Genomic DNA, 14,605 nt, shown 5'->3' with positions numbered 1-14,605 from the left:
TTTAAATGTCTCAGTGAACAAAGCAAATAATCCACCTTGCCTGTGTGAAACTTACATTCTAGTGAAATACAACTGGTTTAAATATGTAACTTGACTAATACTGAGCAACTAGGGAAATTGTGGTTACAGAATGGAATATGAATGTTATAAAACTGAACAAAATAAACATAGTGTAACCAAAAACTTGTGGAGAGGTGATAGTATGTGAGCACTAATTTTTCATGAATCATCTACCTTTACTGTCTAAATTGAACAATAGTTAAAAATATTAAGAATAACAACTCTAACTTCTGAGAGGTTTTCATAATTTCTTTCCTTAACCTAGAAAGTGCTCTTAGAAAGTAATATCCTTCATGTTAAAGAAAAAAATTTTCTGCCTCTTGTTCTTTTGTTGTATCAAATTCAAGTAAAATTAATTAAAAGTAGAATATTGCGCTTCCTCTTCCCGAAAGAGGCCTGAGGTGACCTCTGAAAATGGTTCGCTATTCGCTTGACCCAGAGAACCCCACAAAATCCTGTAAATCGAGAGATTCAAATCTACGGGTTCATTTTAAGAACACTCGTGAAACTGCCCAGGCCATCAAGGGGATGCATATCCCAAAAGCCACCAAGCGTCTATAGGATGTCACGTTACAAAAGCAACGTGTGCCATTCCGTCGTTACAATGGCGGAGTTGGGAGATGCGCCCGGGCCAAACAGTGGGGCTGGACGCAGGGTCGTTGGCCCAAAAAGAGTGCAGAATTTTTGCTGCACATGCTTAAAAATGCAGAGAGTAACGCTGCACGTAAGGGCTTAGGTGTGGACTCGCTGGTCGTTGAGCACATCCAGGTGAACAAAGCTCCCAAGATGCGGCGCAGGACTTACCGAGCTCACGGGCGGATTAACCCGTGCATGAGCTCCCCCTGCCACATCGAGGTGATCCTCACTGAAAAAGAGCAGATTGTTCCGAAACCAGAAGAGGAGGTTGCTCAGAAGAAGATCTCCCAGAAGAAACTGAAGAAACAAAAACTTACGGCCCGGGAGTAAATTCAACATCAAATAAATGCTCATAAAAGGAGGAACAAAAAGTAGAATATTGCAATTAAAATAGCATCTATCAGAGCAGTCAGGGTCTAACTAGAAACTACTTTTATTATTTTCAGGGAGGGAATTTAATGCAGGGAATTGGTTGTATAGGTGATGGAGGAGCTAAGATGCCAAATATGACAATGAGGTAACCCAGTGATTAGAGTAAGAGCCAGAAACACTGAGCCCTTAGGCTGAAGGGACAAAGGGAGAAAACACTATTCCCTGAAACACAGAGCCAGAAAAAACACAATGTCTGTGAAGAATCTGCCCTGGATTCTCCCCTTCTCTTGCCCTCCAGTCTCCCATTCATTGACCCCAGCCAGATAGCAGCTGACCTAGGAGCCAGGGAACTGCAGCCTATCAGGATTATCCCCTTGCAGTCCTACTAGAGCAGAGGCAGATCAAGGAATGGGCACGAAGGCCTTGTATTGAGTGTAGAGAACCGCATTATTGTCGTAAAAGTATTGCTACTTACCTACCCACGTAGCTGTAGAGAGAAAGCTGCGCATGCTGTGTCTAAGTTCTTCTGACAGGCCTAATAAATTAATATGAGACAGTTTAACAGGAGAAAATGACCAAATTTATTAGAGATCTGTATAAGGGGATTTCATAAGAGTGTGAGATCTGAGGACATATGGGGTAGGTAAGGCTTCTATACCATCTTGAGCTATGGAGGTGGACAGGGGTTTGTGGTTTGGGACTTCAGTGGAGAGGAAGGCAGTTCACAGGGAGATGGAAAAGCAGATGTTTGATAAATGTTAGCTGGGCCATCTTTACCCATGGGAAACAGAGGACTTGGATCAAACGGGCCTTGCTGGGTTCTTCCCCGTCTGTCACGTGCTAGTCCCTATGAAGCATCCTCTCAGTTCTTTTAGGCAGTTTGGGGGGAAAGTCTATGGTTGTTCCTGTGTTTTTCTTAAATCACCAGCTTAAAATAATATCCCAAAATGTGTTTTGGGGTGGCAAACTCTGCTCCCCCTCACTATTCACCTGGTATTAATAATAGTTATTTCTGGATAGATTGATTTTGAGTGATTCTTGCAATTTTATCCTTATATTTTTCTGCATTTTTAAAGTTGAATTTAAAAATTTTTTCACCCATAAATTTTGATGAGCTGAACCATTAATGAACATAAGTTTAAAACTATGGTAAATTTAGGCAGAGTTCAAGAATTATGAACATACAATGTCTTCCTGTATTATGACCATGTAGCAATATGTTAACTTCTGCAATGAATGAACTTTTTGATTCCACTCAAGTAAGAAGTTTAAATTAAATCTGAGGCCATAATACAATCAATTATGCATTGTATTTTTGTAAAAGCATTTTACCCATTTCGTTTGTAAATATTTCTGTATAAATCTCTAAGAGATAATAAAGTCACAGTGCCATCACCACACCTTAGTCTCTTCAAAAAATCAATGTAATGGGGGAAAAAGTGTAGGAGGACTTTTCTAAATGAACAAGACTAAAGAGCTATAACAACTAAATGCAATGCTTGAAGCTTCATTGGATCCAAATTCAGGGGAAAATAGCTCTAAAAGATATCGGGAAATTTTGATACAGATTGGCTAGAAGATGATATAATTGAATTATTTTTTTAAGTGTAAAACGGTATTATGGTTAGGAGGTGCATGCTGATACAGTTAAGGGTAGAATATCATGATGTCAGCATACTTTGAACAAAGCTACTTTGAACAACAAAAAAAATAGCTAAATAAGCAGATAGCACAGATAAGGCAATTTTGGCAATTAATGAACCCAGGTATTATTGTCCCATCCTTTCAGCTTTTCTAGTGTTTAAAACACTATATAATGAAAAGTTGGAAAAATTCTAGACAGACGCTGCAATAAAAATAAGTGTAAACAAAAGAAATTAAACTATCTGGTGATATGGACCGAATGTGTCCCCCCAAACTTCATATGATGAAGCCCTAAGCCCCAGTGTGATGGTGTTTGAAGACAGGGCCTTTGGGAAATAATCGGGATTAGATGGGGTCGTGAGGGTGGGGTCCTCACGATAGGATCAGTGGCCTTATAGGAAGAGACACCAAGGAACTTGCACTGAGGTCCGTTTCTGGTAAGAACTCCCTTCCTGTCTGCCTTCTTGTAGAGAGCTCTCACGAGAACCTAACCCTCAAATCTCAGACTTCCAGCTTCCAGAACTGTGAAGACATAAAGCTCCTGTCGTTTAAACCACCCCATCTATGGTATTTTCTTATGGCAAGCTGACCAATACATCTGCGAGTGACTTAATTTTCCTGAGATACACAAAATCCTTGGCTGCACCATGAAGATACCTATCAGGTCTCCTCAACAGAGATAATATGGGCAGTTGGGTGCACTGAGCTTCTCACTGAGAGACTGGAGAATGGTATACATTTCCTTTGTCAGGAATAAAGACTCCAGATTGTCAGGATAGAGTCTGAGCTTTCTAATTTCATGGGGGGCGAGGGGAGAGTGTCACTTTTTACCCTTTATTGATCCCACTTACTGCGAATATTTGCTGATCTCCTGCATAGAAAGACAATAAAAACGATGGCCTAGTCCGCCTGCATCCTTGCCCAGGGCACCAGAGGAATTCAGAATGCATCCTGTCTGCTCAGTGCAGGACATTTCTTTGGCCCCTTCTTAATGCCCCAGAGGACAACCAAGCTGCCTCCTTGAGACCTGTTAGTACTTAAGTCTTCTTAAACCATCTCCCAGGTGTTAAACCACTCACCTCCCAATATAGCATAAACGCATTGTACTAAATCATCAATAGAATTGATTCATTGTTTTGGCATAGTAATTAAAAGTGTGGACTTTGGAATTTTAGCCCTGCTGTTTACTTCCTGAGTGGTCGTAGGCAACTCACTTAAGCTTTCCTTGTCTCAGTTTCCATATTCTGCAAAACAGGGATAGTTGTTCCCACGTCCTAGTGTTTTGGAGAAACAATTATTTAATTAGATTAACATCACATGTGACACAATGCCTAACAAATAATAAGCACTTAATGAATGTTAGCCATGTTCACTTTTATCACCACCTTTGCCAGGTGGACAAAAAGCAGCAGACTCAAAGCTGTTTTGGACATGATGTCCAGTAGGTGGCACCAGCTACAGGTAAACAAAGTCTCCCACATGTAGGTATTGAATGTTCTATTTCATCAAAAGTTTGCAAGTCATATGAAGAGAGAACTGCAATGGTAATGAGGCAATGTGCATATATAAATACAAATATATTGTGGCCCACAAACTAAGCATTTGATCCATAATAATGACCTAAAGCATGTCTAAAACAATTACAAGGCAAAATTCTGGTTTGATTCCCAGACCCCAGGAGGGGTGTGGTGGTACGATGCTTGGTCAAGTTTGACTAACAAGTAGGGCTTTTGTTTTGCAGAAATTTGTTCCGCCATCTTTCGTTTTGCAGAGCAGGTTGCGATCTGGATAAAGAAGCTGCTGAAGGCCAGAGGTTTTTGTGTTTTGGGAGGAAACTTTTGCAGGGATGCACAAGGGAACAGACAACTGACATAGGTACAGAAACTTGGTTGGAAGTGCAGAAGAGTTCAGATAGGGTTTTCAGCAAGTTTTTCTATGTGATGAGAAATCTTAATGGCACTTGTGTAATTAGATATGCTTTTCTGAGTTCTGAGAAAATGATCTCAAGGTAGAACAGGAAAAAATGGGCTGGACATGTGAGTTAAACACTTCTTTACCTTTTTTTCCCAGTAATTCCTTTCTGTTATCCCTAAGCCTTCAAATAAAAACTTGTTTAAAATATCTTGGTTATATTTTAGGGAATTAAGGGACAGTTTGTGTCCATCTTTGAGCTGAATTATTATGCCAATTGGAACTGAGTTACAGAAATAGGTGATAAAGTTTGTGAAATGTGAAAAAACTCCACGGGAATCTTCATTAATGTTTAGAGAAATCAGATAAAAACCTGGCAAGCCTACAATTTCATGGAAGCACGGAAGGTTATTTGGGTGTCAAAGAGCAAGGTGATCCCAGAAGACGGGCCATGGTAATACACCGACTCAGCCGAGGGGGCTGCAGGTGGAGACCGAATAGGGAGGAGATGACAGACAGAGCCTGACAAGACAAAAGTAAAGAGGAGATGTAAACAAATATGGAGCAGAATTAAATTAGTTCGGAGGAAAACTTGAAAAGAGCAGTTTGTTTCTGAAGTCAAGTTTCTGAGCTTTCTGTTTTGAAAGAAAATAGAGACGAGTAGCGGGCCCATCCTTCAACTTCCTGGCCCCCACCCTAACCCATCCTGATCTCCTTGCTATCCCAGAGGAAAGGGACTTCTTTGTCTGACTTATGCGAACTCTCCTCTTGTCCACACACCATCAGTTATCCCCTTTCATACATCTTCAATTCTTCTTTCATTACTGGCTCTATTCTCTTGACATACAAAAAAAAAAAGGTAAAGTCTCTACTTTTTAGAGCCAAACAAAACCCCTCCTCTCATTTTGCACCTTGTAATTACTGTCCTGTTCTTTCTTCCGTTTGCACCATGCTTCTAGAAAGAGCAATCTCCCCGACTTCACGTCCCCTTTTCTCTTTCTTCCCCCTCCCTGCATTCTGGCTGTTTTGCCAATACTCAACTGTGAACGCCCCCACCTGAGGTTACCAGTGAACTTCATATCAAAATCAGTGGGTGGTTTCCAGCCTGAATCTAAGCTCTATGCAACATTTGCAACTGTTAACATTCATTCAATAATTATTGAGCACCTACTATGTGTTTGACACTGTTCTAGGCACTGCATAGCTGTGAGGAGGTCCTGCCTTAAGAGTGTAGGGGCCGGCCGGGTGGCTCAGGTGGTTGGAGCTCCATGCTCCTGACTCGAAAGGCTGCCGGTTTGATTCCCACATGGGCCAGTGGGCTCTCAACCATAAGGTTGCCAGTACAATTAAAAAAAAAAAATTGTTTTAAAAAAGACAGTAATTTAGTGGTTACCAGAGGGTAAGGGGGTGGGGGGTGGGTGATGAGGGTAAGGGGGATCAAATATATGGTGATGGAAGAACTGACTCTGGGTGGTGAACACAATGGGATTTATAGATGATATAATACAGAATTGTACACCTGAAATCTATGTAAATTTACTAACAATTGTCACCCCAATAAATTTAATTAATTTAAAAAAAAAAAGAGTGTAGCAGGTTATGACGTCTGAGTTATCTGGCCTGGGGCCAGGGTAAGGGAGGTGGTGGGCCCCACAACTGTGGTTGGTGGGGCAGCCAGCACTTACAAAGGTGCCAACCTTTGACTAACTTCTCTGCTTGCACCACAATATGAATTTCAGACTGCTTGCACAAATGTTATTTTCATCATATTAACTCTCTTATCAACATACTGTCTTAAAATTGCGGCAAATGTGATACTTTGGGGGGTAATGACCACTTCTTATACACCCAAACTCCCACACCCTCCCCCAAATAAGTTTTCCTTATAGCCTCTTCTTGTAGCTTACTTTCTAGTGGAAGGAACTCACAGTATGCATGTAAACAAACAAGAACTTCAGAGACTCATAAGTGCTGTGCAGGAAACAGAGCAGGACAATGTGATATAAAGCACTGCTATGGTCTGAATATTTGTGTCCCCGGCTCCCAAACTGACATGTTGAAATCCTAACCACCATGGTGATAATAGTAGGAGATGGGCCTTTGGGATGTAATTAGGTCTGAGAGTGGAGCCCTCGTGAACCGGCTTACGCAGAGGTCCCTGGCCCACTTCTGCTGTGTAGATACAGTGAAAAGGTACCTTGGACTAACCAGGAAGTGGGGCCTTGCCAGATATGCAATCTGCCGAAGCCATAGTCTTTGATTTCCCAGCCTCCAGAACTGTAAGAAATAAACGTTGGTTGTTTTTAAGCCACTGAGTTTATGGCATTTTTGTTAGAGAGCCTGCACGGACTAAGACAGGCGCCCATGGCCCGAGGGTAGGGATGCAGAACCGCTTTACAAAGTGTGACCGAAGCCTCTTTGGGAAGGTGACATTTCAGCTGAGCCTAAAAAGATGAGAAAGTTCATCTTTAGAAACACTTGGGGAAAGCCTGCCTGTCAGAGGGAAGAATCCGTGCAAAGGGCCTGGAGAACTTGGGGTGAGGGAGCGACTGGAAGGAGCTGCGCGTGCCCAGCGCTGTGACCGGACTCTGGTTAGGACGGCGGCGGAGGCGGGTCTCGCTGTACGAGGTGGGACACGTCACTCACCGGAGCACGTGTCGGCGCCTCGGGAATGATTCAGCGGAGCGAGCCAGAGGAATGGAGGCCGGGAGGGGCGGGACGCATCGCACACGTGGAGGGCTTTGCTTTGATAGGAGGAGAGACACGCAGGCCTTGTAAAGCTGTTTCCTTAGTTTTAGCGATGACACTTGATTCTCCCCCTGCTGTCTGTTCCTCTTGTCTCCTTCTCGGACCCTCCTTTACTTGTGGTCGTCAGCAGGGTTCTGCCGGCCTTCTAATCCTGTCCACGTTTTCCTCAGTCTTACCCCGACCCGGGGTAGCCCACTCTCCTGGGCTTCACACGCTCATATCCCACTGTAGACTTACAATTTTAGTCTCTCAAATCATCTCCAGTCAGCCCTGCCCTCTGACCGTCTGATTTCGCTGCTTGACACCTCCACTTGGAGAGACGCATCTTGAATTAAATGTGTCCAAAATTGGAATTCTTGAACCCCTTCCCCCAACCCTCACCCCACAAAACAGGATAGTGAATGGGAGTGGGACTGGGGGCGAGGGGAAGGCTAATCGAGCCCCAAGTTCCACCTCCCTTCATAACCTCTGTCCCACTCTTTGATACAGACTTTTGAAGTTTTTCATTCATATGTAGAGTAATGTTGTAAACATTACTGGAGTTCGCCAATGGAGGATTTTATTTACCCATGTCCTTGAAGTTAGACCTGGCTATGGCACTGTGGGAATAGAACCAGGAGAGCAGTTTCCAGGCTCTCGGCCTCACGTGGAAAGGTGCAGGCTCGGGTAGTAAACGTCCATCAACTGTGATTGCATGGCCATCAGCTGTGGCTAGTTGGTCGTCAGCTGTAACCAGTGAGCCACTAATACAATATATAATATATATTATATATAATATGATATAATATATATTATATATACTATAATATAATATATATAATATAATATATAATATATATCAGCCACTAATATAACTGCCGTGGCTGCACTAGCAGAAAATGGGGGCTAGCAAGAAGATGGTGGCTGAGCTAGCAAGAGCGGATTGCAGAGAGGCGGGTGCTGCCAGCGAGAATACAGTGGTATGACTCCCCTACCTATGGCTCCGTGGGTGTTCCTGTTTGGCCTCACCATGTCCTGTGTTCTTAGGTGGGGAGCGGGACCAGGGACCCCGCAGGCCACCCCGCACAACAGGCACTTACTTTGGCCACTAAAATGTGAGTGAAAACTACACATACTGCTTCTGGATGGAAATATTTAAAAGCAGGTGCACAATTTGCCTCGCTGTCTTTTCCTCCCTTTCTTTGTTCTAGGCTTATCATTTGTTGCAACGTAGATGCCTAAGATTGAAACAGCCTGGAATGCTGAGCCGTCATGTGGCGGAAAATTGCCCAGAGTCATTTGAACCCACAACAAATTTTGAGCAAGAATTAAAACAAAAAGATAGAAGAGTAAAACCTTTGTTGTATAAGTCACTGAGGCTTTGCTTTTTGTGTTCTGAGGTGTGTGTGTGTGTGTGTGTTTTAGGTCACTGCATCATAATCAAACATATCCTGACTGATTTAAATGCTATGCAAATGCATATTTAAGACAAATTTCTTCCAGCACCTACTTCTAAGCCTCTCCTACAGGGAAATTCTGGAGCTGCTAGTGCCCCAGACAGTCTCTCTTCAACTCTCCCCAATTTCAGTTCTCATCCCCGTCTCCTTAGCTGCTCAATCCCAAATCCAGAAACAGGCATCATTGGAACTCCTCCCTCCCGCTCGCTCCCACGGTGATCACCAGGTGTTCCTAAGTATGCCTCAAGTCTGTCCTGGACATCTGCACTAGCCCTTTTCCTGTTCCTGCTTCCAGTCTTGGAATATATATGTAATAACCTCAAAATCAGAAGTTAATCAAGGATCTCCAGTAAAACCTTGGCCTCCCCCGGGCCCCGGCCACCCTGCTCCTGTTCCTGTAGGCACAGAAGACCAGGTCCTTGTGTGTCCCGGGAGAGGCCTCTGCAAGTAAGTCTAGCTTTCAGAGGAATCTTCTGAAAATGCAAACCTGGCCGTCCCTTTCCCTCCTTTCACCCTTTTGTTTCAAAGCCTTTCACCTCCTTTCCGTTACAAGCTCTTGGCCTTGAGGAGCCTGTGTTGGCGACTTCCTCAGGCCTGCTGGTCTCAGGTGCAGATAATCCCCTTCTCAATTTAGATCTTCCCTGTCTCGGGGCCTTTCCCTGTGCTGTTCCCTCTGCCTGGACACTTTCCTCCCAACTCCACGCGTGCTAATCCTCTCCTTAAATAGTTCCTCCTCAGAGAGTGCACCGCTTTCCCACCCCTGTCACTCTGTGCAACAGATGGCCTTCCATTTGTCGTCTGAGGTCCCTGCAACAAATAGTTATCATATATATAAATGTAAATACACACACATACCCACAGTGCCCAAAACATGCATGCACATATTAAGAAAGGAAAAAACTATTAAACTTATAATACTCAATATATACCAGAAGATGAATACAAGCCATGTTTGACTTCTGCAATTACAAGAGGTGCTCAAAGTGGTTGCCATCGGCATAGTTTTAGTAAGGTTTTTCCCTTTCTTAAATTATGTATACATTTTTTTGGCACCCTCTGTATGTGTGTATATATATGTACGTATATATATGTATATACGTACATATATTTACACTTAAACACACACAAAGTTTATTAAAATAGGTTGCATATAAAATATAGTAGAAATGGAAAACTACAGCAGTTTTGATGTTTTTTCCATCGTAATGCAGTTATGAAAGGCACTTTCACACTTACTCGCATTTGACCTACATGGAAGGGTGGCTAAATCCACTTGTTTGTGAATTTTACAACCAGACATATAAATATCCCTATATGTAGATATTTCATATATTTGCATGTACTTAACATGTATTTGTTTCTTTTTCTATATATTAACAGAATAGTAGTTCATCTGCATCATTTTCTTTGAAGAAAGTGTGGATGTAGTCCCCATAAGGTTGCCAGAGTTCTCAAGATATCTGGGAGAAGCCTGCTCTTCCCAGCACCTCTGGAGCAAATGCAAACCCTTCATAAACACACAGAACCATTTTACTCTCTTACTTAAACAAGGGAAATGGTAAAAGCACACTTCCACATGAGAACCCTGATAGACATAAAAAATATTTACACTTGCCATTTAATGATTTATCATGTAACTCTTATTCTAAGGCTAGAAAGCTCCTCCCTCTTCTGTTTGAAAGTATGAATATTTTCCTACATACATATTTGTAAAATAACGACATGGTCAGAAAAATCATCTAGACCCCACACCAGGGTTTTAACAAATAGAAAATTTGCTCGTAATCCCAAAATAATTTACCATGTTAACATCACACATTAGAAGACAAAGTGAGGTCCGTCTCCCCAACATTAGCCCCATATTTATAGCGGAAGAAATGACAGTAGTAACTAATAATTCAACAAATGAAAATCAAATCATTCTATTAATGTAAAAACATAGCTTGAACTGCCATACAAGCTATTTTTACAAATTTAAACTACAGATGCCATGCGTAATTGAACCTTTTCCCTTCCTTGACAACTTATCGATGTAAATCTTTTTTAAATTTAAAATTCTTGAGCTAGTGTTGTGTTCTAGTGTCACCTATTAATATGACATTCTTCTCAGATATTTTTGTTTCTATTCACATCAATACTGTTCAGCTAAAGATACTCTTTTATAGATTTCCTTGAATATTGGAAATATTTAGTTATCTTTCTAATGTTAACTGCCATCTTCAAAATCACCAATGATTTATTATAACAATCGGGTATTTATAAAAATAAAATTTCCTAAGCTTAAAGCCTCAAAATCTTTTTGTTGGAAAAAATTTTTTCAATCCAATATTTAGAATTGATCAAGGGGGCTTGGACCTGTAAAGAATGAGAGGGGATAAAGTTTCTGACGTGCATCTTCTCACTTTTAGGAAGCTTGGGTCTAAGCTGCTTCAGAACTCTAAGTGAAAACTAGAAATCTTATCGCATGTTAGCTCTGGACTAAACACACAGCCTGTCTTCACATATTCTCTCCCCTGGAAGACAAAACCTGACTCTCCTGTATAACAGTCTGCAGTTGCTACTAAATAGTGCAAACAATAGTCTGTTAGTTCAAACTGTTCTCCGTTGGAGAGCTAAAATAAAGTTTTTGAAAAAGCATAGAAATGGGACTTCTTTGTACTCCTTGGGGAAGATGGGGGAGAAGAAATATCTCACTGTATTCTACTGCCCTTCAAACTGCCCTTTCAAACTCAGACTCTATAAAAGAAACTTGTAAAAAAAAAAAAAAGAAGAAGAAGAACCTGGTGCTCTTTGAATGTCAAGTTTTCAGAGGCTCCAGAAATTCCAGGTGAATCTGCATCTTGGCTTTTCAGCATCTCGCTTCATTCGCTCAGCCCCACCCCCACTCCATGGCGCAGCTCCCTAGTCATAATATACAGAGGGTACCAAAAAGTGTATACACATTTTAAGGAAGGAAAACTATTAAAATTGTAATACTCAATATATACCTATAACAAAAGATGAATACAAGTCACGTTGACTTCTGCAATTACAAGAGGTGCTCAAAGTGGTTACCATCAGCGTCCAGACACTTCTGATTAAGGCGAACTACTGCTTGAGCAGCATTGACCAAAGTGTCCACTTGTATACATTCTTTTGGCACCCCAGTATTTATTGGTCAGCTCCCACATTAGACTTTAAGTTCTATGACAACAGAGAGTGTGTATACCCAGCTGTATACCCAGCCCCGAGTTCTGTGCCCATCACAGAATAGATGCACAGTAAACACTTGATGAATGAATGAATAAAGAACAGACAGGAAAAATAATGCCCTGGAAAAAACAAAAGGCAGATGAATCTAAAAAGAGAAACTAGCCTCAACTATTTAAGCAGGCAAATTTGGCTTTCATATTGTTTCTCCCCAGAGTACAGATTTTTCATCCTGAGCTTTCTCACACTGTGTGGCTGGCTGTGTCTCTGGTTATGCCAACCACTGAATATCAAGAGGAAGTGAGAAAAGAGAAGAGCATCACTCCCAAAGGTTCACGACCTTGAATTCTTTGGAAGAAGGTCACAGCAAGCATAGGGCGCTCGTTTGCCAGAACTTGTATTTTGTCAGACATTTAATAACTGGTTTAAACAGAAAGATTAGGCAATCACTTCTTCCTTTGTTTTAGGGACCGAAAATTCTTTGTTTTACAAGCAAGTAAAACCAGAAAAGACAATGACTCTTACATAGAAACAGCAACATGTTTATAAGGAAATATTAACTCCACAATCTCAATCTCAGTATCTGTTTCTGCATTTAAATCCTTTAATGTAGCACATATTTTCCTAATTATAAAAGCAATGCCTCATCTTATTATAGATAATAGAATACTAAAATTGTCTTTAAAAGGATAAACTAGGGAAATAAAAATCATATCCATGGAACAGCTTTTAATTTCTTAATCACAAAAGCTAATGTCTGTGTTCATCTGTTACTTTTTCCTTGGAAACTAAACAACAAAAGCTTCATTCATTTCTACTTTAATTTCACCTCTGAATTTATTTATAGGTATCCAGGTCAGTTGACTGGATTAGCTAGGTAATGTAACCCAGCAATTTCGCCCTTATCTCTTACCCGAGTGGAGGATAAAATCCACGATCCTTTATGTGATATAAAAGGCCCCTCATAATCTCGCCCCTGTCCACCTCCCAGCCTCATTTCTCACCAGTTCCTTCCTTTACCACTTAACTGAGAAGGGTCATGGGCTCCCAAGTGTGTTTGAATGGTGCAGACCTCTCCTATTCACCTGAAAACCTCCATGCCATGATATAGAAGGAGGTCCAGGCTTCCTTTGTACATTGCATAGGCTTGGAGGGATGGGTTAGAGGACCCTCGGGGGCTAGATTCACCACAAGTCAATGAGCTAGGAAGTGAATTCACCAAGAAGACTAGGGAGGGTTGACTATTTTTATCAACTCACAGAGATCAGAATGCGTCCTCAGGTGTGTGGCAGTGCCACCTAGTTCACAGCTCTCTTGAAGAGTGGCAGTGAATCCAGTATGTCCCCCTGGAAATTTATGTGTTGAAACCATAATGCCAAAGTGATGTATTAAATGTGGGGCTTTCGGGAGCTGATTAGGCCAGCAGAGTAGAGACTTCATGATGGGATTAGTACTCTCACAAGAAGAGGCCAGGGAGCTAGCTGTGTGAGGACACAGCCAGAAGACAACCCTCTAAAACCCAGGAAGAGAGCACTCACCAAGAACCCGATTATGCTGGCACACTCATCTCAGACTTTAGCCTCGAGAACTGTGAGAAACAAATGTTTCGGCTACCTAGTCTGCGGGTAGAGTTGTAATTTTGATGTGGTCGTGACAGCAGGCACACACAGCGTTAACCTGCTCCGCCATCTTGGCAGCACCTAGATGGATCTCAATTTCTGTTAGACACTTGACCTCAACCCGGGAGTCCTACCATGTAAGTTTATGACACAGATGAGTCAAAATCTGTATTTCTATCTAACTTAAACACAAAACTCAAGTTGCTTTTGTATTTTGCATCATTTAATAAAACATTACCATGATTAATTTTTGTGGGTTTCAATATATATATATTATTTCACTTAATGTAAAGTATATTTAAGTTTTTGAATGTTTGGCCCCTGATGAAAATTTTTGGTAATTCTAGAGACTATATTAAGAATAATATTTGCTAGAAATTGATAGGCTATTCTAAAATGTATATGGAAATGCAGAAGGCTAAGTATAAATATAGCAGGAAAAGAACAAACTGGAGGAATTATACTTCCAAGTATCTAGAGCTCCTAAAAACCTATAGTAATCAATACAGTGAAGTATTGGTACAAGTACAGACACAGAGACCAATGGGACAGAGAAGAGAACCCAGAGACAGACACAAATATATACAGTCAGTTGATTTATGATTAAAAAAAAAACTGCATTAAAGGAGAAAAGATAGTGTTTTTATTGAAAGGTGCTGGGTCAATGGAATATCTATTTTTGAACAAAATAAAGTGTATCTTCATTCCTTGCCTCATATCACACACAAAAATTCACTCCAGAGATATCGTGTATCTAAATAGGAGAGGTAAAACAAAAATTTTCGAAGAAAATATAGGAAAATATCTTCATTATCTTAGGGAGGTAACAGTTACCTTACACTAAACACGCCAAAAAAAAAAAAAAAGGCTAACCATTAAGGGAAAAATGATAAATTGAACTACACTAAGATTAAGAACTTTTGTTTATCAAAAAATGATTATGAGAGTGAAAAGGCAATCCACAGAATAGAGTATTTACAACAAATATTT

At 41.1% G+C, this 14,605-nt stretch overlaps 1 pseudogene across 1 annotated transcript; it reads left to right on the top strand.

Annotated features, from left to right (window-relative positions):
• The first annotated feature begins 382 nt into the window (after window positions 1–382).
• LOC308510471 (large ribosomal subunit protein uL22-like) lies at window positions 383–5,965 on the top strand (annotated as a pseudogene). The gene has a single exon. The product of its transcript is annotated as a large ribosomal subunit protein uL22-like (transcript).
• Window positions 5,966–14,605: the final 8,640 nt, after the last annotated feature.

The sequence above is a fragment of the Rhinolophus hipposideros genome (assembly GCF_964194185.1).
Source record: "Rhinolophus hipposideros genome assembly, chromosome: 18".
In the NCBI taxonomy this organism is placed as follows: Eukaryota; Metazoa; Chordata; class Mammalia; order Chiroptera; family Rhinolophidae; genus Rhinolophus; species Rhinolophus hipposideros.
Note: the sequence above shows the minus strand (reverse complement) of the source record. Positions and strands in the feature narration are given on the sequence as shown.